A 27000-nucleotide genomic window follows, 5' to 3' on the forward strand; every position below is an offset into this window, starting at 1 on the left:
CTGGGGAACCCACCTACCTTTCAGTATGCCTGTGTACCACCCCCATGAGAAGGGAATGATAGCACCCTACCTTCTGGTTTTACAAAGACTCGGTGAACTGTCTGCGAGTAGCAGCACCATGCTTGGTAAAGTGTAGTACGCACTATCTTCTCTGCAAGTAGACATTTTAAAATTCATTTTAGTTATTTTTTTAGACAGTTTGGATTCTGAAAAACAGATAATTCCTTAATATGCTCTCAGCACAGCGCTGTTGGATTCTGTCCCCAGAACCCTTCCTTTCCCAACATCTGACTGAAATTTTCAGTGATCATTACAGTGGATTTAATCATGACGTGTAATAAAGCTCCCTGGGCTTATAAATCCCATAAGCAAAAGAAGCTAAATGAAACAAATTAGGTCGCTTATAAAATGAAAGATATTCCATAGGTATATTTCTCAGAGTGTCCCAAATGAATTGGGACCAGCTAAATTACTGCTTCTGTGTGCCACCCTGTTTTAAATTCTGTATTCACACATGATAGCAGCAAACAAAAACTCATGTTTAAAAATTCCCTGAACAATAGAATATTTGTCTGCTTTGTTCACTCAGTAAATGGCAGGTATAGTAAGGCCTCTTTTAGAGACTAGAATGTTACAGTTGGTGTTAATGTGGTTTTTCATCTCTTACCCTATCAGAGAGCAAGAACGGGATCAAATAGAACGGGGGGGGGGGGGGGGGGGGCGGGGGACGAAGGCAAGTAATCCATGTAAACAAATTGGAGCCAAGCTGTTTTCTTGACTTAGAGTCTTGTCCTTTATGTTTTTAGCAAAGAGTTGCTAGCAGCTCTCACAGGTCCTTAAAAATGCAGAATGGAGAAAATACGTTACGGCCCCCTGGAGAGATGGTCTGTGTCAGCATATGTCCAAGGAAGGCCTCCGTGCTCAAAGGTGTTTGTTTATTTCTCATGAATCTCTTTAGCTGAAGACACTCTGCTAAATTTCTGTGTTAGGAGCAAGACATAGAACTATCCTCTCTCCGTTGATGCCTATAATTCTTAATATTTTCACTTCTCCACTCAGGAAAAAGAGAAAGAAAATTGAGAGAATCAAGGAGATTGACTTTTAGAAATTACAAAATGAATCACCACTGTGAAGGAAGAACCCCAGAGCCCAAGGGGTTTTTATTTTCCATTGCAACGGAGCTTGTTGGTCCGAATAAATCATATCACATGAGTGCCATTTTGCTCAAGTCTCTTTCAAGGGAAAACTGTCCACAGGGTTTAGGCCTTAAACAAATACATTTGAATTCTAATGCAGGGTCATAAGAAATTAATGGAAAGCATTTGCAAACTTCTCCCCAGGTAGTATTCCTCAGTTCACTTTAGGGTCCCAAATGAAAGCTGATGACTATTCTACTACAGCCTAAGTTCTCTGCAATGGGTTCAAGTGCATCAGTGGGTTAAAGTACCCATACTCCTGCTTGCCATAGGGTGTATGAGTCTGATCGCTCCAGCCTATTCTCCCCCAGCTATGATTTCCATGCGCCTGTTCACAGTAGGGAAAGACTCACTAATGTATCACCCCTTAATATAACATTTTAAAAAGCTAAAAAAAATTCATTCTCTGCTGCTAAAAATGAGGGCCCACAGACATATGAGGAAATTTTAAAGGGAAAATGGGGGAAGGAACACATAACAAGATCTGGTGTCCTCCAGTTTGCATTGCACCAAAACTATGTGGACCTTAACCAAAGAGGCTAAAAGAAGAGAGAAGGCTGTGGCATGGATGGGGAGGTTTTGGTCCCCTTGTGGATTTGAGGGTGATACGGCCAGATGCACGAGCCCCAAAATCACTCTCCATCAGTCCCAGAATTGACCCTGACAGATGCATGCCTTTGACATAAACTATCTGTCCAGTTAGGCATGTCCATAGTCAGCCATTATTTTAGAATATAGTTTGACCACCAAGAGGGTCAAACACGTAACAGTTACACTGTGATGGGGGATGGGCAAGCGGAATGTCTGGAGCCACACAGGGGAGACCTAGGTCGTCAGGGCTTACCCCAATAGCTGGTGCCTGGAGGAGGAGAGGCGCTGGGGTGGAAAGAGATGGCCAAGGACACCCTCACTCACATCAGTTCTTTAAAGAGGCCGCCCTACTTAGCTGAGAGAGGGCCAGGGGTAGAAATTGGATGGGGGTTCACCTCTATTTCCAAACACCCCTCTGCTCCTCATGTGGCTTTCTGACTTTCTCCTTTTCAAGTCACTCAAATGGTGGGTCCTAGAGAAACAAGAAGAATATGGTTACAAATGGAGCCAGGAATCTTGGATGGTAGATAATTTGCAACTCTTTAAAGCACTTTCACTCTCTCTAAAAGTCAATGGAAAAGAATTATACTTCCAAAGTGTCCTCCAGATGAGCCACAGGGGCATTGGCTAAAGATGTTAAACTGCCCCCTACCTGTAACTATAAAAAGAAAGGTACATTCATGTATAATTTTGCTCTGTCTTAATCTTGTTCAGCAATTACAGCTGATATTGAAGTGAATGTTATTTTCACATATAACACTAAAAATCAGCACTGAATTCGAAAAAGAGACCTCCTGTGCCTTCTCATGTCCACTGGTTTCTTGGTTTGGCCTTAGGTAAACCCTCGTGATACTCTGAGTAGAGAACAATACCCAGGCTTACAACTGATGTCAGCTACCAAACCCTTACATCGGCATGTTCTTCTCGTCACTGACATGACAACTTGAGAAAAGGGCAGGTTTAAACTTATGCTGATGTTAGATGAATGAGTAAACCTGCAGCCCCTATATTTCCAAGACCCCTCGGGTCCCCCTGTGGCTTTCCCATGGCTCACCAGGCTCAGCTCATGCTGAAGTGTAAAGAGCCTGAAATGGGCTTTGAGATTGGTTCCCCTTAAATGAACCTCAACACCCCTGCGGTGTGAACATGTGGAGTTTCTGACAAAGATGTCTATGAGGTGGGAAATACATCACAGGACACCTTTTAGATGGAATGAAACTTGGACTAAATGCAACATTAGATCTATAATAATAAAAGTGTAATATGCTAATTAGACCGGACGTCCTTCCGGACGAAGCTGGGACTGTGAGGGAAGCCCAGGTCCCAGATGCCAGAGGGAAGCCGGTGCCGGCAGCCAGGGGAAGGAAGGCCTAGTCTTCTACAAATTCTGTGCATCGGGCCTCTAGAAGAATTATAAACTGACTTAGACTGTTAAGCAAAAGTCTCTCAGATACACATATCAAGAAAATGATAACTGATTTTCATAATTATAACCCAGAGGCTAACATACTGAACTATCTTCTGAATTTTCAAACAAAAAAAGAATGTAGGTAGTATGATTTTAGTTTATCTATGTCTATATTTTAATTCTTTGAAAAATCATATTTTAGTGATATAATGCTAACATTTTATTAACTGCAATATTTGAGTAACTGTAATATGTAAATACACTTCTGCATAAGAATGAATTGACTGAGCCCTGACTCTCCATATGGGAAAAGGAGATGAAATTTGCAGAACTCCCTGAGCTTGTCCTGGTAGTGGAGAAGCTCAGTCACAATTACTCATTGGAGAGACACAGAAGAAGGAACATGTAGTCAAGATAGAACATTTTTATGTCTTTGCTAGGGCACTTTTCCCAGTTCTCCTTTGGCCATGACTTTAAGAAGAGCTGAGGTATATTCTACCTCAGGTGCCTTCCTGGAACTTCCCCTTAGTCTCTCTCTCTCTCTCTCTCTCTCTCTCTCTCTCTCTCTCTCTCTCTCTTCCTAACCCAACAGCAGATCTTAATCCAAACAACCTGCCTCAAAAAAACAATCCAAGCCAAGCAGATTCTCTGACTGGGGAGTCCTTGAACTAACCAATAGATGCTTGATAGTGAGAAATGAAACTGTAGGTAATGATTTTGAGCAACTGAAAAGTTGGGAAGTCATGATGGACCATTTTCAAGTGAGGTTTTGAGGGAGTGGAAACTATGAGCGAGCAGACACGCTAGTGGTAGGGTTATAAATGCATTTAAACGACAATTTCACTGTGAAGAGAAAATACAGCTCCCTTGTTGGATTTATAACTTCTTTAATGGTTTTCATGAGCCCATATCCCCTGGGTAACAAAAGGAATAAAGCAAAATAAAACACTTTAGTCCAGTTCTGAAGTTATAGTAATAATTTTGACATTTCTTAAAGTATTACTCCCTGTTTTAGAATTTTGTTTTCTTTCCATTCTCAGTTTCAATATGGCATCTAGGTCTTTGGAGCAAGTGGGGTTTAAGTGAACTTCTGACTTTGAAGGGAAAGAGGCCCAAAAGCTGTTTGACATCTTTTGTCTCCTCTAATCTAATTGCCACAGCCCTGACCCTTGAGCACCTGGGCATGTTGGCCCTGCTGGCTCTCACAGCTGTGGCAATTGGTGGTTTTACTTGTGATCTGGTCCCTTGCAGCTTGGACAGTGACTGGTGGCCCTCCCTGGGTCACGCGGCCTCATCTTGCTGATGTCGAAGGGCTGTGACTCCCTTCATCTGCCGCAGCATCAGAGCACGCTTGCTAAGAAGTAGAGCTCCTCAGAGTCTCAGTTTCCATGATGTTGACTCCCCATCACTGGAGCCCTAAAGGAGCCCCATCAGGAAGTTCATCTCTTCCTCCACAGGCACCGCCAGGGTTACTGTGATGACGCTGCCCCAGCGAGCTGCAGGGGGCTGCATAGGAAGCCATTGCCTTCCAGTCTCAGGTGCGGGTGGAGCAGAATCTTCATGCTATTTACGTACCCCAAGTTACCTAGATATTCCTAAAGCTACACACTGACCAAGTTTGACTTCAAGGTGGTGGTAAGAGATTAGAGGAAGAGAACGGGTGTCTTTCCTTCACTTCCGCCGCTCTCCTTTCTACCACTGTCCTGCAGGCTAGAAGGGTGAGGTTTACCAGCACTCACCTGGATTATATCATCCTGCCACCATTACTAGTCAAGCCTTGGGTCTTAGCCACAGTATTCGATGGCAAAGGTGTCATCTTCATGCCCAGAAGGAGTTCTATGATCTGACCCATTCAATTTTAGTTCCTAAAATTCTAAAGGGGTTTAGAAAAGCCTCTCATCCAAGCCTGGTTTCCAAACCTGATATTGTCTCATAGGACAAGGGACTCATGGCTGAGCTTCAGAGGCAGAAAACTACAAAGAACATGAGTTCAGAGGGAAAATGTAACATATTAGTTTAATATTTCGCAAATATTATCCCCATTACACTATGGATAATAGACAATATATATGGAGGGCGAGGGAGCCGGCCAGAAGTGAGAGAACTGAGATACAGACACATGAAGCACAATTAGATCTGTTATTGGTGGAGCCTGAAAATGAAACCTGCGATCTACCAGAGCCACTTGGGTTATCAGAGACTCCTGGTCGTGTCTCCCTGAGGCTTCCCTTTGCTTGTGGAGTTTTTCCTGAATCCCATGCTTGTACACAAACCTTTAACTGCTTGATTTAATTTGAATGCATTTCTGTTCCTTAAAGCCAGAATATCTAAACAAGCTTTCAGCTAACGCTTTCATATTCTGCAATGTGTAGTTGTGCCCGTGAGTGCCACCAAGTCTCATGGTGTGTATTCTGTAAATGTTTCCCTAATCCAACCCTCCACCCTACTTTAGATCCCAATTGTCACACGGCCAGGTTGCCCGAGCTGGTCGGCCAGCCTCCAGGCTCTCCACTCCCTGTTCTTCTGCGAGTCTTGCCCTGTTAGTCTTCCAGAACCTCCACCGTCACCACATCCTCTCCTGTTCAGAGACTTACACATTAGATGTCTCCCTCCTCCTTCTCACATCCAGTTGGATTTGCTTCAGTCCAGTTTTCAGGCTCTGCCCTTGTAAACTAATCCAAATTCCTTCCATGCTCAGCACGCCTCTCTGGGCAGGCAGATGTCCAAACGGGCCCGGGAGCAGGAACGCTGCTGCCCCCGTCTTCTCTCACAGTGTTTGCATGTCCCAAGTGATTTCGGCCCTTCTCCACTGCTAATGTAATCCCAACCTATTTCCCCAAGCCCACCTCAGATCCAATTTATATGCTGTTTCCCTGAACTGTTAGTTCCTCTGGACAATTCCACACTCTCTCAGAGCTCACTTACATCCCAGCTTTGAGTGACAAGTAATAGCCACAGCTGATACTTATTGAGCACCTTTTATGGGCTAAGTGCTCCACAGGAATAGCCCATGTGACCTTCCCTGCCTCCTTGGGAGGTGGGCACTCCGATATGCACATTTGAAGATAGGAAACTGAGCTTCCTGGAGGCTCAGAAGCTTTCCTTCCATTATACAGCTGCTAAATTGATGGAGGCGGGATTAGTGTCAAGAACTCGGATTCCAGAGGCAAAACCTGCCGTTACTATGGCCTACTGCCCCCAACTAGCCTGCAAGCATTTAGTAGGCAGGATCATGACTGCTGTGTTCTCTGGGTCCTCTGAAGCCAGCACACAGCTGACCCTTAAAAGATACTTCCTTTCCTCCTCTGACGGCCTTTCCCATTGGATCCTCATCTTTCAGATCCAGAGCCCCATGGCCTGTGAGTGTGAGATTTGCTCAGACGCTGCTGAGGTTATGAGCTGCCTGCTCCTCTTTCTTCCCACCAATGTGCATGAGGCCTTGGGTGGTTGAGGTGAAAGTCACCACAGGGAGGGAGCACCTGATGCCCTCGTGGAGGAGCCACATCTCTCTCGCTGGCCATCCGCCACGTTTGATTTCTGATGTCCCCAGACCCCAACCACCACCTGGTGCTCTTGGCAATGCCAGGGCTGCACAATCCAGGCATGCCAGTCCCACAGGCTTTTTACAAACAGGATTGTAGACTGTAGGAGGCAGTCTGAGGACAGTTGCCCTAGGCTGGGCTTTTGGAACAGTGTTTAAAGGAGACCCCTAAGATCTCGCATTGAAATGCTCAGCGGGCCTGTGATTTATTTGGAGAGAAGCCAGTTACCCTAGCGGGAGAGGAGAAAGATGTGGTTTGCTAACAGATTTTAAACATTAGAGTTTAGGCCTTCAAAGGGGATTTCCCCAAGGGCATTTCTCTTCCCTCTCCTAAATGAGAAGCTATAAGGATTTAGGACTGCCTTGAGATGTGATGAAATGAGGCTCGGAGACTCAACATTTGGCTTGAGTCTTTGTGGATGGTGTGTGCGAGTTCCACAGGCCTAAGCCTGGCAGGAGGTTCAGCGGGGGCCACTTTGATGAGGGAAGACTTCAGGGTGAAACTCACTTATTTTCCCAAAAGGCCTCCTCCCAACAAACAGTATGATGCCGCCCTTCCTCCCCAAACAGCATAGCAGCCTCTCCAGAGCCCTCCCCATCCCCCCTCCCTCCTTCTCCCTCTCCCTCTCCTTCTTCCCCCTCTCCCCTCCCCTTCCTCCTCCCCCCTCCGCCCTCTCCCCTCTCCCCTCCCCCCTCCCCCCCTCCCCCTCCCTCTCCCTCTCCCTCTCCCTCTCCCTCTCCCTCTCTCTGTGTCTCCCTCTCTGTCACTTCCTCTCTGTCCCTCCCTCTCTCCCCTTTCCCACCCACTGCATTTGGGAAAGAAAAGGAGAACAAAGCACTTTCAAAAAGGCCTCCCTAATTCCTGAGCTAGAGCTCCTTGGCATTACAAGGTCTGGCTGCAGAACTGGGGGCACCATGGTCAATGACGACACCACACCAGCGATTTTCAACCCCTGTGCCGCAAGAATTTTAAACATGCAGTACCTGCCTATTTAGTCAGGGTCACTGACCTATTTCCCCTTAGATCGTCAAATAAAAAATGACAGCAACCAACACAACAGTAGCCATCTGGTGTGAATGAATCAAAATTGTACCTTTTTTCTTTATCAGACTGGCAAGAAATATGTTTTTTTGGTGTGCCACAGAATTTTAGTAATTAGTTTATGTGATCCATGAGATGAAAAAAGCCAAAAATCACTGCTCCAGACAATCATTTAAGGATCCCCTGAAAAGCCCTGTTGTTTGTTTAATTTTCTGCCCGCAGCTGCCTGTTGAGGAAATCTAACAAAAGCGCCATGAAATCCTGTTTGATCTCAGCCGTATTCACTGCTAATCCCACAGGATAGGAACGGGGAGTTTATTTCAAGATGGGAACAGGGAGCTTTGTGATCACGGTAAACACCAGACACTTCCCCTTCCAGACATGTCAGGGGATGTTACAGGTTCTGGAAGGTGCTCAGAAGGGGCCCTTCTTTCCTGTCTTGCTTGTGTCTTTAATCAACTGCCCCTCTTGCCTGCAGAGGACCAAGAAGAAAGCTCCGCAGGCCTGAATGAGTCAGGGCTGCAGGAAGCAAGCATGGTGCTCACACAGGCATCCACTCTGCCTGCAGGTGGGGAACTTTCGCTGGGCCTGCCCTGTCTGGGGCCTAAGGAAAAATGGTCTTGAACCTGGTGACTTGTCTGCAGGGAGAAAAGTGAGGCCACCGAAGAAACGAGGATGTGCCCTGCTCTAAGAAAGTGTGATTCCTAGAAATCACATCTACAAAAGTAAGAGTAAGTCAAGGATTAGGCAGGTTTTTCATTTTACTTGAAAAACATCCAAGGATGTCTTAGAATAGTATCTCCCACCCAAGGGTTCAATCTGATTCTTAAGAACTTGGTTCCAAATCATAGAGTTTTAATGAGAGTAGGAGGACTCACTAAAACCGTGCAGTCCCGAGACGGGGTGGGGAAGCAAAAATTCTCAGGACAGAACAAGATTCACTAATTAACTGACCACTTTTATAATTAGTTCCCATTTAACCATGACTTCCCATGTCTGTCAGTGTCTATCCTCACATGTGGCATCAAGATCTTTGCTGGACACTCCCAGGTGGTCAATAATACAATGCAAATCAAATGCAAATGGTTGCAACAAAGTGAAATTGCATATCCTGCAAAAGATGCAGGCTTCCATCCAACTTGGCTGAGGACACAATTTGAGCTTCAAAAGAGATTAATTTAAATATCAGAGAATTAAAAGATGCCCTTGGGAGAGTGGGTGAAGTTCTTTAATATTTTTGAAAAAAGTGACCCTTTCAATAATTATGCAGCAAAAGTCAAATACGAAGTAAAGGGGGGGGGGGGGCACCCAGACTTGATTCATTTTCTGATTCGAAAAATTATCAAATAATTAAAATCTATATATATATATAAAAGCCAAGTGACCAGAACGACCAGAAAGACCGGTCGCTATGACTGCACACTGTGGCCGGCCAACCAGCCTGATGGGGGCAGGGCCAGCTGGCCAATCTTCCAAGGCCCCTCCCCCCGGCCAGCCTTGCCCCTGATCATGGTGGGCTGGCTGGACCCCACCCATGCACGGATTCGTGCACCGAGCCTCTAGTTATTATATAAGATTCTGGCAAATGTAAGATAAATACTAACTCATTTCTATATATTTCATATTTACACTAATAAAAGAGAAACATGCAAATTGGTGTCACTCCACTACCCTTCCCATTGGCTAATCAGGGCGATATGCAAATTAACTGCCAGCCAAGATGGCGGCCGGCAGCCAGGCAGCTTGCTTGCTTCAGTGAAAAAGGACTCCAACGTTCCCCGCCTGCCGCTGCCGGCCTCTGAGCTTGCAGTTTGAAACATTGTTACAAATATAGAAGCTAAACAAAACCCCAGAAACCTGCTTTCAGCCAGCCAGGATCTCAGAGCTGGAGTTGAAACCGTGTTTTGATTATAGAACCCAAACAAACCAGATACCTGCTTTCAGCAGCCGAGGCCTCAGAGCTGGAGCCAAGGCTCAAAGCTAAAGCTGGCCCAAAATAAAAAGAAAAAGAAAAAAAGGAGTGGTTGGGAGCTTCAGTCACCCGCCAGCCTGAAAACAGCCCTCAGCCCCTCACCCAGACTGGGCAGGCACCCCAGTGGGGACCCCCACCCTGAAGGGTGTGTGACCAGCTGCAAACAGCCATCATCCCCTCATCCAGGCTGGCCAGGCACCCCAGTGGGGACCCCCACCCTGATCCAGGACACCCTTCAGGGCAAATCAGCCGGCCCCCACCATGCACCAGGCCTCTATCCTATATAGTAAAAGGGTAATATGCCTCCCAGCACTGGGATCAGCGGAGCCACGAGGCCTCCCGGCACTGGGATCAGCATGACAGGGGGCAGCACCCAAACCCCCTGATCGCCCTTCGGCTCTGTGTGTGACAGGGGGCGGGGCCACAACCTCCCTATCCGTCCTGCTCTGTTCGTGACAGGGGAAGGCGCCCCAACCCCCTGATCAGCCCTGCTCTGTGCCTGATAGCGGGGAGCTCCCCAACCCCCTGATCGCCCTGCGGCTCTGTGTGTGACAGTGGCGGCGCCCCAACCCCCTGATCCGCCCTGCTCTGTGGGTGATAGAGGGCAGCGCCCCAATCCCCTCCCCCCCACGGGCCCTCCTCTGTGTGTGACAGGGTAGAGCCATAACCTCCCCATCGGCCTTGCCCTGAGTGTGACAGGGTGTGGCGCTCCAACCCACTGATCCGCCCTGCTCTGTGTGTGACAGGGGGCGGTGCCCCAACTCCCCTATCGGCCCTACTCTGTGAGTGACAGGGGGGAGCTCCCCAACCCCCTGATCGGCCCTGCTCTGTACGTGACAGGGGGCAACGCCCCAACCCCCTGATCAGCCCTGCTCTGTGCGTGACAGGGGGTGGCACCGCAACCTTGCCATCGACCCTGCCTTGAGTGTGACAGGGGGCGGTGCCCCAACCCCACAATCGGCCCTACCCTGAGCATGACTGAGGGTGGCATTGCAACCTCCTGATCCGCCCTGCTCTGTGCATGACAGGGGGCAGCGCCCCAACTCCCCAATCGGCCCTGCTCTGAGCCCGACCAGGGGCTGCACCTAGGGATTGGGCCTGCCCTCTGCCACCCGGGAGCAGGCCTAAGCCAGCAGGTCATTATCTCCTGAGGGGTCCCAGACTGCGAGAGGGCACAGGATGGGCTGAGGGACCCCCTCTCCGTCCCGAGTGCACAAATTTTTGTGCACCGGGCCTCTAGTTTAACAATAAAATTTAAACAATAGTTTCAACCATTTATTGTGGAGTTTTGGTTCTTGTTTGAAGTGATATCTCTTTTTAATATTTTTAATATCAATTATCAGTGGATAATGAGGACTACCTATGGTTCTTTATCATTACATGTATATTATTTATTTAATACTCACAGACACTCTCTTTCTTAGACTGAACAGCAACTAGCACCATTTTACAGGTAAGGAAATTGAAGCCCCAGGAAGGCAATTTGAACAGCAACACAAAGTTAGTAAATATTGACTTCAATTATGCAGGCTGAGCAAGCATTCTTATTTTGTAAAATAAGAAAATTATCTCTCTAAGAGGTTTAGTGGCTAACCCTTGGCCACTGGCTAGTAATATTAGCCATATTCAAACCCAAGACTTCTGACTCCCAGATCAGGCCTTATCCTATTGTACCACCAGATTTATTTACAGATAAAAATAGCAAATGACGATATAACCAAGACTTTGAGTACATTCTATCCACCAGGCACCATCCTAGGTGTTCTATGTGTTCTTGTCATCTGTTTCTTACAGTAATCCCATGAGATAAGTGCTATGCTTTATCGCTATTCTACAAGTGAAGAGACAGTCTCAGAGAGGTGAAGTGACTTGCTCAATGTCAAACAGCTGGCAAATGACACCAGCTAGAATTAGAAGCCATGTTTATCGGTGATGCTCTTAATTGACACACGATTGTGCCCCTTTTCAGGAATAGATCCACTCCACAGAATACAGCTCAGGATCTTCACCCTTAACCATTACAGTTATGCTCTCAATGCAAAATACATGATATTTTCTGGGGAAAATTGCCCTGGAACTCTCTTTCCTCAGCTGGTTTATTGGAAAGGAGAAGCCTGAAAGAATGACACAGGACAGTTCAATTTGCAGAGCTGTTTGGGAGCAGGGTTGGCAAATAAGATTCTTCCATGTCAGATGGGAACCCTGCTGGATTGGTAGAGACTTCTAGAATGTAGCCTAAGGTCTAATCTGAGTTCCATGGCAAAGAAAGGCATGGGATTTGAACAAAGCTGCCTCTGAAAGGGGAACTGGCCCACCCAAGAGCTGTGTATTTACTCTGTGACCCTCAGATGTAGAGCCAAGATAGGAGCACTTTAAGATTCAATGGATTCATAATGATTATGTTCTGTAATATGTCATACCAGGACGAGCACACAGGCTGCCTGAGATGGTAGGTGGGAGCAGGAGGTGAGCATAGAAATGTCAATACAGTGGAATCTTGGTTCTCAAACTTAATTCATTCTGGAAGGCTGGTCGAGAAGCAATTTTCTCAAAAAACGAATCATTTTTTTCTAATTAGAAATCATGTAAATAGAATTAATCTATTCCAGGCCCCCAAATGATTCCCTGTTTTAACCTTTATTATATACAGTACATGTCTAATGTACTGTTTAATCTACAAACAAACACTTCTTACATTTATGGAACCCTCCCCTACTAGCCTTAAAGAAATCACTTCCAGCACTTCTTCCCGGGTGTCTTTCAGGCGGTCAGCATGCAGCCTCTTTGCTTCTTTACATGTCATTGACTCTGAAATGCTGCCACTGGCTAACAACAGTTTTTCTACCTCTTCAGTTGCCGGTGATCATTGTTTCTTTCACAACATTGACACTCTTGATGGCCTCTTTGTGTTTTGGAATTGTGCTAATCATCCATTTTGCCAGCAACAAAAGCCAAAAACCACAAAAATATTCACAGCATAGTTTCCTGAGATGTTAACAACAAGAGGTGCAGTGGTTCTCAACCTGTGGGTCACGACTCCTGAAAATACATCCTGCATATCAGATATTTACATTACAATTCATAACAGTAGCACAATTACAGTTATGAAGTAGCAACGAAAATAATTTTATGGTTGGGGCTCACCACAACATGAGGAACTGTATTAAAGGGTCGTGGCATTAGGAAGGTTGAGAACCACTGGAGAGGTAAACTGACTCATACTGGCTCATGCTTTCTCCTTTGTTTGTGGCCTGAGAGATGCTTTTTGACATGCATGAAAGGGATGTCAGCTTGAGAACCTAAGTTTGTTCAACACCGAGGCATTTTTTCTGAGAACAAGTTGGTCAAGAACTGAATTGTTCAAGATGGAGATATTTGAGAACCGAGGTTTGACTGTACTCCCAATTCAAAAAAGAAAGAGTTATAGTTAACTACCAGATTGGGTTTTAAACCATTCTCCATCAATTAATGACAACTTTGAATTGCTAACCATGCTACTAAAAGCCAGTCAATCAGCAGTACCTACACTTCAGTAACACGGTTAGTGGCAGCAGATCAGCCAATCTCTGACCAGTCCTGCTTCTGAGAAGCCACCAATCTCTGAGTGCCATGCTTTCCCAAACCCCACATAAAAGCAGCCATCTGCTTTCATCAGAGGGATTGTGGCTTACAGACATGGTTGCCCCTTACTTAGCGAATAATGCATCTGCTCTTTGTTTCAGACATAGAGGGGTGGCTTCTTCCTTGTCCAGGGGAAAAAGCCATCTACACCTATAAAAGACAAAGATGCTAATTGACCGTACCTTCGCTATGCCCAAGCCATGGCCACCAGCCAATCAGAACTACTATATGCAAATTAACCCAACCAAGATGGTGGCTGGCAGCCACGGAGCTGGAGCCAGCCAGAGACTTGGTTGCCCCGGAGATGGAGGAAGCCAAGCTTCCCGCCTTCCCTGGCCCGCTGGGGCCTCCGCAAAAGGCAACAAAGTTTCAATTATAGAAGCTAAATAAATCCCAGATACCTGCTTCCAGCCAGCCTCCCCTGGGAGCTTGAGTGACTGGAGGCTGTGGCCAGCCTGCAAACAGCCATCAGCCCCTCACCCAGGATGGCCACACCCTCATAGGGTGAGGGTCCCCACTGGGGGCCTTGGCCAGCCTGCAAACAGCCATCAGCCACTCACCCAGGCTGGCCAGGCACCCAGCGGGACCCCCACCCTGATCCGGGACACCCTTCAGTGCAAACCAGCCGGCCCCCACCTGTGCACCAGGCCTCTATCCTATATAATAAAAGGGTAATATGCAAATTTACCCTAACAGCAGAGCGACTGGGAATCACTGGTCACTATGACACACACTGACCATCAGGGGGCAGACGCTCAATGCAGGAGTTGCCCCCTGGTAGTCAGTGTGCTCCCACAGGGGGAGCTCTGCTCAGCCACAAGCCAGGCTGACGGCTGCCAGTACAGCGGTTGTGGTGGGAGCCTCTCCTGCCTCCTCAGCAGCACTAAGGATGTCCGACTGCAGCTAGGCCTGCTCCCCGCTGGCAAGTGGACATCCCCCGAGGGCTCCTGGGCTGCCAGAGGGATGTCTGACTGCCAGCTTAGGCCCAATCCCCTGGGGAGCGGGCCTAAGCCAGCAGGTGGTCATCCCTCGAGGGGTCCCAGACTGTGAGAGGGCACAGGCCAGGCTGAGGGACCCTCCCGCGTGCACAAATTTTTGTGCACCAGGCCTCTAGTTGTTATTATATATCTGAAAAGATAAAAAAGAAATCTTTATCCAACACACATAATGGAAGCAGAAATACTCCCTCTTCTTTTGCCCTAAAAATATGAGAGAAACCTCTAGTATTTTCAGGAAGTGGAATTCTGTTGCAGACTCCATTGTGAGGAAGGAGTAATCACTGTTAGATTAAAGTGTATGTTTAATTCATTTTAGATTGAGTTAAATTGGCACTTCACTTGTAAATACAATAAATTATATTCTCCTTCGGCTGTGACTGATTGGCCAAAAGTACCTGCAGTGATTAAACACAGAGCAAATGCATCCATAGGTGAGGTAAAAATAGAGTTCAGATGGTGAAAACCTCAACTTACTCAGCACATCTGAGCCTGGCACAGCAAGACTTATGTGGTATCTGTTTTTATTAATGGATTTCTATTTCTGGCTTCTTTTTCTCTTCCTGCTTTGGTAACATTAGATGTATGGACGAAATCTAGATATTTATTCAGAAATAGGTACTTTACTACTGATGAGTTGATACAAACAATAGAACTAGGGCCATTCTAATGTTAAGTGAGTTTTGAACAAATAGAGTTAGAAATCCAATTATCTTTTCATAGAACGCTTTTGTGTAGAGTCATTGTTAAATAAAGGGGGAAAGCCAGCGGGAGAGTTGGAATAGCAATTTCTCCCGCCTGCAATAGGACTTTGGAGAATTTCATCCCGCACATATTTAATCCGTTCATAATGGCCTCCCCCCTGTGGTCAGCCCACAAAGATCTCTTCTTTTGGATTTCTTTGGGAAGTGGGGCAGAGAGTCAGGAGCCTATGGCTTGGGTAAGAAATTAAAAGATGAAACACAGATCGTTGCCCTGGGCAAATGGTTAGAACCATCTTCAGGAAGGAACAGCGCCCCTCCCCTGGTGCCCATCTAGGGCCTTCAGAGCTTCCCAAAGGTGACAGAAAGTAGAAACACCTGGCAGTGGTTTCCATTTGACCGGCCTTGGCCTTTGTTCAGCCTTGGCCCAATGCCTCCCAAACACACAAATCTCCTTGGTATCTGATTCATGTTGGTTCTGAAAAGTAAATGTGGAAAGTGAGATTCAGAATTTCCACAAAGGTTGCAGGTGATGCCTCTGCTGTTAGTCCAGGACTCTGAGTAACAAGAATCTAAATTAACCTAAGCCTCAGTTGGGACAGAATCTTCCTGTTGACTCTCAGCAATGGCCCTTAAAGGCACAACCAGGAGGGAGCTTAGAGACCCGCTGCTCTTTGAAAGTGACTAGCCATGTGACCTTGGCAGGTTACTTACCCTCTCCCTGCCTTGTTTTCCAGCAAAGTGTGGTGATGAGGATTAATGAAATGATGCTTACTACAGAGCCTTACGCAGGGTCCAGCAAACGAAGGTTTACAGTTGTGAGTCCATGAAACACAGAGTTTATTCTTGTATCATTATTGATTAATTATTGTAGTCTTTTCCATGTGAACAACTGTAAGCCTACTTTTGCCCAACCTTGTGTTCATCATTTGTTTGTCATGTGGCTCCAGTCCGTCTTTTTTCCGATGTAGAGGTAAGTCATTCTGAGGTGAAGAACCTCACTCTGACTCCGCTTGCTGATGCCAGAGGCCCAGCAGAGCACTGAATCCTCACTTCCAAGCAAAAGCCTTTCTGCCGCTTTGTGAGAGCCCATTGCTGACTGAGAAATCTGGCCCCAGTGTGCACTCAGCACCCTGCACTGCCCCAGCCTCAGACACCCACGGAGCAGCTGTGGCTTAACCCACACACGCAAAGACTTTCGCGGTCCTGACAGCGCAAGTCTTCTGCCATCACTTATGAAGATCACCCAGATAATTGACTTAATTGGGAACAGAGAGCGTCTCAGCGCAACCAGCCAAAACGGATTAGCTCTCCTCGGGGTGGGATGCAGAAGTCGTCAGCTCTCCAGGGAAGGGCTTCCTCCCCTGGGAAAATGATGGACGCCCCAGCGGAACGTATAGACCAGTGATGGCGAACCTTTTGAGCTCGGCATGTCAACATTTTAAAAAACCCTAACTTAACTCTGGTGCCCTGTCACATATAGAAATTTTTTGATATTTGCAACCATAGTAAAACAAAGATTTATATTTTTGATATTTATTTTATATATTTAAATGCCATTTAACAAAGAAAAATCAACCAAAAAAATGAATTCGCGTGTCATCTCTGACACGCGTGTCATAGGTTCGCCATCACTGATATGACAAAAAATAGGTGTAATTTTGATTCATTCACACCAGACAGCTATTGTTATGTTGGCTCTTATGATTTTTTTAAATTTTACAATCTAGGGGAAAAGAGGTCAGTGCCCCTGAGTAAATAGTCAGGTATTGCACGTCTTAAAAGTTCTTGCAACACACAGTTGAAAATTGTTGGTATAGACCTGTGTTCAGCAAACCACGGCTCGAGAGCCACATGCAGCTCTTTGGCCCCTTGAGTATGGCTCTTCCACAAAATACCATGTGCGAGCCCACATGTACAGTGCGATTGAAACTTCGTGGCCCATGCGCAGAAGTCGGTATTTTGTGGAAGAGCCATATTGAAGGGGCCAAAGAGCCGCATGTGGCTCTCGAGCCGCGGTTTGCCGAGCCGCAGTTTGCCGACCACTGGTATAGACTGGGTAACACTAGTCTTGGTGGCCTGGTCTCCAGGGATGAAGTTGAAGCTAGTCTAAGTGTTGGGTACATATGGCCCTCTCTTCTTCCCCGCCCTCTACAGAAATCCGCAATCAAATGTTTAATGCCTGCCCTTGACAGTGATGTCTTGGGGGAAGTCAGAAAGCAGAGAGAGGAAAAAAATTCGCTCCCAATGTGGTTTTGCAGATGGGCCTTAGCCAAAGGCTGTTTCAGTTCAGTGGTGAAGAGTAGCACAAACTCTTTACTTTCTTTCTAGTAAAGGGAACAAAATGAATTTGCTATAGCAGTGCTGAGGTATGAATAACTGAACTGGAAAAAATATTAGCTGTCTGTCTAGTGTTGCTGCTGCATAATACAAAATACATCCTTCCAGCATCTGCCCTGTGAAAAATTACAAACACATTTCAGATGCAGGCCACAAAGTATCATGGCTTCGGTTATCCCCGATATTGGTGCAGCCAAATGGGGTTATCAGTCCAGTTCTTTGAAATCAATCATTTTAGTATTCACTTATCCTGGAGACACAACTCATTCAACAAATCAGCCTCACATGACCTTAACCTCTGTGAAATCACTTTTTCTGTTTCTGCATGCATTGAAGCCAAGTTGAAAATCTGATAGGTAGAGAGCCCCAGAGAGAGAAGCCATAAGAAACAGAAAGCTGGTGTTAGTGATACAAATACTGAAAGATGTGTTCCTGACATCTTCAAATTTGGGAAACTAAAAATAAGATGATTCTGGGAATTGACATTCTAATCAGAGCTGAGATGGGAAAATAACAGAATGTCTTCGTTTCTTCCAAAGGCCCGTGAACCTGCCACCACAAATCAAACCTATCTAAGATGTTTGCTTACATTCTTTGACAATATTCATTATTTGAAGGAATCAGGTAATTTCTCATCCTCTATTAGGGTTAGATTGTATCCCCCACGAAAAATATGTCAAAGTCCTAACCCCAGTACGTCAGAATGTGACCTTATTTGGAAATAGGGTTGTTGCAGATATAATTAATTAAGATGAGGTCATACTGGAGTAGCGTAGGCCCCTAATTCAATATTACTGGTGTCCCTATAAAAAGATGGTCATGGGAAGATAGACACAGGCAGAGAATACCGGAGAGCTGTATCTATAAGTTAAGGAATGCTGGGATTGCCAGCTGCCAATCCTTCCATGTCACTAGGAGCTGGGAGAGAGGCAGTGAACAGACCCCTCAGAAGGAACCAACTCTCTTGACCTTGATGTAGGGCTTTCAGCCTTTAGAATAGTAAGATAATAAATGTCTACTGGTTTAAGCCACCCAGCTTGGGTGCTCTGTTATAATAACTCTAGGAAATGAATGTATCCATTCCCCTCATAAGGATTGTTACATCTCCTTCCTCTCTGTCAAGCTGGACCCTGCTTGGCCCTCTGAACGAATCTGAGATTCTAGAACATAAATGAGCTTGCAAATGGGGAATTGTCTCAGGTTTTGGACTGAGCTAGTGTTTTGTTGGAGATGTCTTTTTTAAAAAAAAACGAACAAAGAAACATGCAGTTGACCTTGGGTCTTCTTGACTGTCTGTCTGGGACCTGTCAGCATAAAGCAAAGCATATTTGGAAATGTGTAATTTTGACTGCACCTCTTTCAACTCATCACCGTTCTTTGATTCATTCAATGAATATTTATCTTCTGCCCACAGGGACATGAAACTGACGTACTGAGTCCTTAGAAGTAGCTGGTCTTACCTTCATTCGCCTTTCCATAAACATTTATATTCACAGCATCAGTGTCACAATCTATAGTTGATTGATTTTGAAGTTGTGTGTTTCTCTGAGGTTTACACGAGCTTATGAAGAGATAAGAGCTAGAAAAATGTCTGCTCAGGGTCTTCACATACACTTGCACACTGGTTACAGTTTATGCTGGAGAGCAGCTTTCATCTTTCCCGGCACACAGCGAGCCAGCACTAATGCACTGGTCACCAATGCCACGGCGAAGGGCTTTGCGTTGAGGTTGAGGTCACTTCTAAGAGCCCTCAGGGACTCAGCAGGAGCATGTGATGTCTCTGCTTAGCCCATGGGGGTACAGCTGTAGTGACAGGGCTGAATATTTGCACCACCTGCTCTCCAGGCTCAAGTGGGAAAACTTTATGTTAGACTCTGCAAAACACAAAATATACCTTTAATAACAGAGCGTGTGCCACTATGAATCTTGCAGAATGGCTTAAGACACTCAGCAAGCGCTTTTCCGCGCCCTTCTGTAATGATAATGTGTCTCATATCTCAGACTAAAGAAGTAAAGCTGGTATTTGGCTTTTTTAAATGATCACTGTTACTTGCTGAGCTTGTGAGCCTGGTTTGCTGTGAGTTTATGCTCAGGATCCTTCTTCTACCGTCTAAGTGACTCACACGTCAGAGCGGCAACAGCATCTCCAAGTGCCTGGAAACTATTGGTTAACTATTTGGCACCATCCTTGTGCTTCAGAACTCATTAATCTAGGCTTAATGTGAAAATAAACTTCCTAGACATTCCCTATTCAAGTAGCTTGTAAAGATAATAGCTGCTTATCTGAGGAAAAGCAGTTTCATTGCCCATGTTTTGAACAATTGTGTCCCACTTTAAACAAAAACCCCTTCCCTGGAGAATTTCATGCTGGTTTTTAGATAACGCTAGACAGTTGACAGATCAAATATCATCAATTTTTGGATTAATTCCACTCCTTTGTTATTTGTGTGTTTTGTTTTGTTTCTATCAGAGATGGCTTCCAAGAGGGGCTGATGTTTTAGCTGTGATCTTAAGAATGAATAGATTTGTCAGGCAAGGTAAAAGGAACTGCAAGTGTAAATATTAGATGACAGATATAAGATGGCCCGTTTAAAAAACAACGTAAAGAAATGGCATTTGCAAGAGGTAAAGAACATATTGGTTATTTCCTTATGCTTTCTCAAGTTAGGCTGCATGAGTTTTAATTCCAACTTACTGGCTATGTGAACCTAGGCAAGTTACTTTTTAGCATTATTGTCTTATTCCCATTCAACTTTTTCACCCATGACCCCATCCCCATCCCCACCCCCACCACTCCTTTGGCTGAAGAAACAGAGAACACCCATAGTGTGATGGTAGCACACACGATGGTTAGCCAGCCCAGTCACAATCCCATCCTTTGGGTCCGAGGGTGTGGTGCTCCACTGCTAACGCTATGAAGGTCCTATAAAAGGGAGGAGGATTTCCTCTGATTAGAACCAACATAATAGGAATGGGATAGGACGCAGATCAACAAGGACTATGAATACCAATGCCCAATTTAAGATACTGACCCCCTTCAACTCAGGTGCTCAATGTTGTATATCTATGCATCCCCCATCGTTCCTAGACCTGCACTTGGAAATAGCAGTCTTTCCATAAGTGCTGATCAAAGAAGGAGGCTGTAATGAGGTAAAGAGCTCTTCTCCACACCTCTGCCTCATCTCTGCTAGAACCTAGTCTGGTGCCAAGCCAGAAATGGGGCCCCCACCTAAGCTTTAGGCTCTTGGTCTTCAATTTGCACAATTTTATGTGTTGAAGGGTCACCTTAGTGTAGAATGGAGTCTGCTATGTTGCACTGACAGTGCCCAGAACTGTTACCTCAGTCAAGGCCTCCTTCAAGTTGAATAAGAAACCTTAGGCTGGTTTGAACAGGCTGCCTCTGGTTAAGCCAGAACTGGCTTATGCCCTGTGGCAGTGAAATAGACAGAATGAACAGCTGTCTGGTGCCTCATAACATTCACCTTGTCAATCACTATGCATTTCTCAGCCTAGGTGCTATGGCACAGACTTCCCAGAATCCTCAGACACATGACAATCTCTGCAAGGATATGGACTTGTATTTCCACCCCTTGTTCTCCTCTTGGGGAGCTCCGCTCCTCAAGGCCCTCTGGTCACTCTCATTCCTTCTGAGGGTCTCGAATGCTGGTTTGGAAAAGAGCACAGTAGATTGACTGTCCAGCTGGGCTCCCCTGCATGTCTTAGAACTTACTGACACCTGCTGGACTGTTTCTCTCTTTCTGGAAAGCATCTGAGCAGAAGCCTTTGTTCCATGAGGGACGGTCCCAGGACATCGGCTTCTGGGCTGGGATGGGGATGGAGACCTTTCCACACCCTGGTGAGTGCTGTGGCTGCTCAGTGAAAATGTGCCTCCTACCTACAGGGAACAAACCTGAGAATCTCCAGCCAAGTTCAAAGACAAAGGCTCAGACAGTAAAAATGAATGCAAGAATTCTAGGCAGAGCTGGTCAAGGGTGAAAGGGTAGAATTGGTGATAATGGTCAAATTCTGGATTTCTAAGTCTTTTTCCTCCTGAAGAGACTGAGTATAAAGCTGGGCTTCAAAAACATTTATTTTATAACAGAGAAGCCCAGTGCACAAATTTGTGCACCAGTGGGGTCCCTCGGCAGGCCTGTGGGATCAGGCCAAAACCAGTTCTCTGACATGCCCTGAGGGGTCCTGGATTGTGAAAGGGTGCAGTCCAGGCCAAGGGACCCCTCTAATGCATGATCGGGGCCAGGGAGAGACATGGGAGGTTGGCCAGCTGGGGACGGACTGTGGGAAGGCTCCAGGGCATGTCTGGCCTGTCTTGCTCAGTCCCGATTGGTCGGATCCCAGCAGCAAACTAATCTATCAGTCAAAGTGTCTGCCCCCTGGTGGTCAGTGCACATCATAGTGACTGGTTGACTGCCCCCTGGTGGTCAGTTCATGTCATAGCGAGCGGTTGATCGGCCTTAGCATATCTGTAATAATAAAGCATAACATGCTAATTAGACTGGATGTCCTTCCGGACGTCCTTCCTTCTGAACAAAGCCACAGTGGGCTGGGGCCGAAGCAGAGGCAGCAGAGGCCCCCAGCTGTGGCGGTGGCAAGTGGAGGCCAGGGCCATGGCCTTTACACGAATTTTGTGCATCAGGCCTCTAGTCATTTGACTGGTTGACCAGACACTTAGCATATTAGGCTTTTATTATATAGGATGGGTACTAGAGTCATTGGAGTGATGACTTCATAAGGGATATATATTTGTCTAATTACTATGTTGTACACCTGAAACTAATAATAACATCGTATGTCAACTGTAATTGAAAAATAAATTGTTTTAAAAGCATTCATTTTAGAAAGTAAGAGCCTTATCCTGAGCTCTGGGTCCCCACAGCCAGAAGATGCTGCTTGACTGGGTCTACGTTGACCCCTGCATATTCTGCAGGAAGTGAGGGGCCCTTGGTCTGCTCTGCTCTCTCAGTTCAGAACATTTGGTTGTCGTTGTCTGCCTTCTCCCACTCCTGGTGCTCTCAGGGCTGTGCTCTCCTTTCACCAGGAATGAGCCAATAAACTAATTTACTGCATCCTGGTGACATTGCATTTTTTTTTCATGCCCTAAGTTTATTTACAAACACATCTAGTATGTTGAGTACAACCGTTGGATCCATTTTTTCAAAGAGATTGCACCTCTTAAACCGCTCCTCCTCTTCAGAGCTGCTTCAAGGGTTAACTGAAACACCCGTATGTCTTAGGCAGTTGGTGCGGCAAATCCAGAACCAAAGTACATAGGCATCACAGCTAGTAACCGCCGCGTGCTTTCCACTGAAAATGGCAAATTCTTCCCCAGGCCCTCCTTACAATGGCTCCTAGGACCACAGCATTGTTACCCTCCAAATGCCTGGTCCCGACACAGTACCCTGGCAGCCCTGCCAAAGGCGCAGAGACTGGAGCAGAGGGAATGGCGATACCCCACCAAGTCCTTTCTCAGGACCCTGTTTCTCTCGAAACTACATTTTTAAAGAGAACCTCAGGGTGAGATTTAAGCTAAAATCCAGTGACTCCATCCTAATGATAGCATTTCAAACCTCAGGCTAGGCTAATGTGGAAGCTATTTGGGCCCCTTAAATTAGAACATGTGGGGTAGCCCTCTGCAGGCGGCTTGTGTAGGGAGCAAGTTGGATACTGCCCACATCTTGGCCATGAAATAGCCCTGCATGGTGACCCACTGCTGGATGCCCCCTTCCCAGCTCCGGGCTCATAGGAAGGTCCTGTCTGGACCAGCCCTCCCATCTGGAGTAGCGGGTCACAGGAGTAGCCCTGAGTCTCATCTGAGCTTTCCTCCCAAAGAGCCCAGCTAAACACAGAAAGAGAAAGAACTGGCGAGTATGTTTCTGGGAGGAGAGAGGGCCTCCCCTCCCTCTAGGAACACAGCCTGCCCGGGCCAACCTCAGAAACCACAGCCTTCATCCCAAGCAGGAAATACCAACCTCAAAGGGCCCCCACCTTTGGAACCCCCTCCCATCTCCAAAATGCTGCAGGCTGGAATTTAAGGAGAGCTCTGAAATTGGAGTTCTAATAGCTGGGTGTTGCCTACACTCACTGTTCTCAATGACCTCTGGTCTCCGGGGGTGATTACACAGTGGGCTTTGAGGGTTTAGAGGTGGGTAGGCTGATACTGGCAAATGCCAAAATAACAGTACGATTTCCCTTAAGAGCCTGTTAGGGCTGAAGCCTCCAGTGATGAAAGAGGTCAGGAAAATGCCATAATATTACTTCCCTTCTACCCTTATATTTGGCCTCTCTGAGGCCCAGCACTCAGGGCTACCTGACAAGTCTGAGAGGCACCGCTGCTTAGCAACTCAAGTACCAGTAGAGAATTGACTCCAACAGCCTGCACTTCAAGGATTCCCAGAATCTGGCCTTTAGAGGGGTCTCTGATCTTCCATCTTGGCCCTCTCCTCACAAGCCCTCCTCTCTATCCCAGGCATGCTCATCGTTCCAGCACAATCCTTTGCTCACAGTGTTCCCTGTAGCCCCAGCTGCCCTCCTGGAATCTTCCTCACCATTATCCGAGTCCTGGTCACTTTTCAGCATGCACATCATATCCCACCTCCTAACGAAGCCTTCCGCATCCACCACTTCCCTCCCCTCCCTCAGCTCTCAATAGCTCCCCTGGTCTGTGTTAGGTATTGTCACTTATATTTTCACTTAGGCATCATTTCTTCTGGAAGACTGATCACCATGATGGCAGGCAGGTGCTTTGCCATCCATCTATTTGTATCCCCAGTTCAAACTCAGAGCCTTTCACTACAGGTAACAGGATGCTCAAGACTTCATCCCATCCCATTTCAATACTCTCTAAGCTTTATTAGGTTCTTCTTAGAAACCCAAATGAGCAATATCTGGTCCCAATTTCACATTATTGGTAGCGTCTAGTTCTCAATTTTTTAAAATCGTTATTGATTTCTAGAGAGAGAGAAACATCAATGTGAGAGTGAAACATTGATTGGCTGCCTCATGCATGCCCCAACCAGGGATCAAGCCCACAACCTGAGCATGTGCCCTGACTGGGAATCAAACCGGCAACACCTTTGGTGCATGAGATGATACCCAACCAACTGAGCCACACTGGCCAGGGTGCTAGCTCTCAATTTCTAAGTTAGGATTCTCTTCTCCAGACTGGAGATCATCAGTTCTTTGGCATGTTCATTTATCATAGTTTCCAGATGCTGGCAACACTCTCCTGGGAACTTGGTGGTTTCCAATATCCCTAATGAAATGTGCTGCCCAGAAGTTAATGTGATATTCAGCTGTTGAAGATGTGCATTCTGCGTGATGAGCACAAAGCACAGGGAGGGGCCACTCAAGGGAGGATTTTTATGATAATTGTGATGATCGTGATCACCACCGGACTCCAATGATTTTGGCTTAAAACAAGAGAAAAAAGCTTTTGAAAGGAAGAAAGCAAGTATTTTAGCCAACTCAGAGACTACAGTTTTAACCAAAAGGATAGGAATTCGAACTCCCTGGATGGTGACAAATAGGGAATGTATTTTCTCAATTTTATCTCATAGCCTTCTGATGGCATGGTTGTGGTTCAGATGAGTTCTACAAAGAAGTTCAGTTATAAAGGTTACCGACCGAGAAGGTAACTAGAGCTACTTGGAGAATGAAGACGGTCAAAGCTGTAAGTCTCTGAACTGACCCCTGCTGACTCTTTAGTGCCTTGGCCTCACTGTAAACACTGGCCTCTCTGTCCTGAGGTCTCCCAAAATGACAGCAGAGCTGCTGCTTGGCTAGGCTGGACCTGACTGAGCCTTTCTCCCAACAATTCCACTAGGCGTCTCTCAGGAGAGGGAGCCGGGGGGCTGAGCAGAGAGAGGAAGCCTTGCGGGGTCAGCACAGCACCACTGTGGGCCACTGGAAAAGACAGGAAGGGGCGCTGCAGGCCTGTTGTTTTTGGTGCAGAACTTGCCCGCTGTTATGATGTTTATCAGGAGTTTCTGTCTCGCCTTCATTTTCCGATCCTGACTACAGACCAATAAAAAGGACATTTTACCAGATGATGCTTTTTTATTTTTCTAATGACAAAACTGCACCTGCTGGTTCTTAAAATGTTTTTTATCAGAAAGCTTTTAAGACACCTGTTTTTGAGTGACATTTTTCATTTTGCGAAGCTATAGCTTTTTCTCAAACAGATTTTTATCTTTTTGCTGGGGCCTGATATGGAAATCTCACTAAATTCCTCCATCTAGGGCATGTCAGTATTTGAATGAAATGCAAGTGTAAAGGCTTACATGTTAAACCATTTCTCCTTGCATACTTCTAAAATTAATGCACACTGTTAAAACTAATGATGTATTTAATACTGAAAATAAGTTAAACCTGGTAATGCTCATAGCTCTTCAATAGATGCAGAAGATCGCCACCTTGTGGTCATTGTGGAATCTGCCACTTAAAACGGGTTTTTCAGGGTTTGAGGCCCTACTGCCATTTAAATGAAAGGACTTCTAATCTGATCTTTCCCCGTGAGGTTTACATCCCAATCCTGCTCCTTTTCAGGTCAACTTGTGGATATTATTGGAAGTTTTGGGAAAAGAATAGTGGCCTCAATGGGTTAGTTGGGAAAGAAGCCTTTTGGGTCCATAAACTTTATTTTAGTCAAGAGCAGCAACAACTTCTGGGCATCCAAGTCTTTGTTTCACTCAAACCCTGTATGCTCTTACTGCTCTATTTCCCCAAATGTGGTACACGGGGATACATGTACCAGCATTTTTAAGAAAAGTATTAAGAAGGCCTTTTGTGAAGACTGGGTTCTCTCACACCTGAAACCTAAGAATTTGAATGTTTGGGGATGGGTTCTGGGATTTGCATTTTTAATAAGATCTTTAGGTGATTTTCATGCACATTAAATTTCTAACAATACTGCATTTTATCTACCAAAGGAACAAACAGAAGCCCAACAAATTAAATGGGTTTGACCCCAAGGAGTCTCCCCCAGGCAGCAGGAGGGAATCAGAGCAGAAGGGAGCTCAAGAGACCCGTGCAGTGAGTTTCTGAAACTCCTGACAACCAGAATGTTTGCTGCTTTAACAAAGAAAACTTTCAATGAAGACTGCAGCGACCTGTGGACTTTAGCTGAACCCTTTAAACAAGAAGCCATCCTCTACCAAATCAGTGGCCCACTTGTGTAGGGCGCCTCCCTCTGGCCTGCATAGGAAGATGCAAAAGGCAATGAGACAAAAGAGAAGCTACTCAAGCTTGCCATGTCCACCTCCTCCAGAAGCGCCTCGTCATGAAATCACAGGGTGGCACTAAGGCTGGTGCACAAGGCAGGAGGCCAGCTTCCAGGCCTGGTTTTCCCACTGACCAGCTGTATGGACTTGGGCAGGTCACCAGCCTCAGTTGTCCTCATCTGTAAAATGAAAGCACTTGGATGCCCATTACTGAATTTTTCCCAAGATCTCATAATGTTGAGCTTTCATGGGGAGAAGAGGCTCTTCATGAGGAGTGATCTCAGGAGTCCTATATTTATTCCAAGCTCAGGACTAAGTCTTTGCTGTTTACAGGAATTAATTATTAAGGTGTGTCAC

General features: G+C 46.0%; 1 protein-coding gene across 1 annotated transcript in view; it reads right to left on the reverse strand.

Moving 5' to 3' along the window:
• Positions 1-27000, reverse strand: part of UPP2 (uridine phosphorylase 2) — an 80744-nt gene that overhangs the window by 51875 nt on the left and 1869 nt on the right. The window contains 1 exon segment of the mRNA XM_070423448.1: positions 2183-2259. The gene's annotated coding sequence lies outside the window, so the exon portion shown is untranslated.

Source organism: Myotis yumanensis, unplaced genomic scaffold (genome assembly GCF_028538775.1).
Source record: "Myotis yumanensis isolate MYYU_CA2020_CCGP unplaced genomic scaffold, mMyoYum1.0.hap1 SCAF_8, whole genome shotgun sequence".
NCBI classification, from domain to species: Eukaryota; Metazoa; Chordata; class Mammalia; order Chiroptera; family Vespertilionidae; genus Myotis; species Myotis yumanensis.